Below are 773 nucleotides of genomic sequence, written 5' to 3' on the forward strand. Positions count from 1 at the left end.
TCCCCCTGGGCCCCGCTGCCGCAGCCTGTGTCCTTCCCTCCCACGGGGCCGCCCTCCCGCTGCCTCTTCCTGTCCCCTGTGTCCCCGCCTGTGGCCGGGCCGCCCTCCAGGGCCTCCGTGCGCAGAGGGGCTGGGACGCTGTGTGTGGGGCCTGCGTGTCTCTCTCCGCGAGGCCTGGGGCTGTCGCCAGCTCCCTCCTCGGCCCAGGGCTGCCGCTGGGCAGCACAGACCGCCGGACGCTGTCGTCCGTCCTCCCGCCTGTGGCGCCAGCAGCGAGTCTTCCATCCTCCCGGAGCGTGGGGCCGGCCCGGTCTGGGGGTCGCCAGGTCTCCGCCCCGAGAGTCCCCCCAAGCTGCGGGCTCCCGCCCGCTTCTTCCCCTGGATGCCCGTCGGAGGGATCAGGGCGGCCGCATGTCTGACCCGCCCTGAGCTCCAGCCGCTCTGTTTCCGTCTGTCTGTCACGGCAGGGGATTCAAACAGACTAGGAGCTTTCAAAAGCGCGCGGGTCCCCAGCCCTCAGCCCTGGGAGGCCTGAGCCGGGTGACGCGGAGGCTCCGCCTCGCGGGGGTCTGCAGCTGCCCAGCTGGCTCCCTCTGGCCGAGGTCCTCTGGTGGCGCCGTCACCTCAGGTCCCTGGGGGTGGGGTGTGTCCTCGGCGGGTGGAGCCCGGCTCCTTCCGGCAGTGAGGACATGCGGGAGAATCTGTGTCTGGGACACCGCTTGATCTCACTGGCGCGTTTTAAGGTGACGCAGACCGAGGGATGTATTTCAGTG

The 773-nt window shown here is 70.9% G+C and overlaps 1 protein-coding gene across 1 annotated transcript in view; it reads left to right on the forward strand.

Moving 5' to 3' along the window:
* The window catches only part of TBC1D22A (TBC1 domain family member 22A), a 236104-nt gene that overhangs the window by 221181 nt on the left and 14150 nt on the right, over positions 1–773 (forward strand). The window lies entirely within an intron of this gene.

Source organism: Pteropus vampyrus, unplaced genomic scaffold, assembly GCF_000151845.1.
Source record: "Pteropus vampyrus isolate Shadow unplaced genomic scaffold, Pvam_2.0 Scaffold401, whole genome shotgun sequence".
NCBI lineage: Eukaryota > Metazoa > Chordata > Mammalia > Chiroptera > Pteropodidae > Pteropus > Pteropus vampyrus.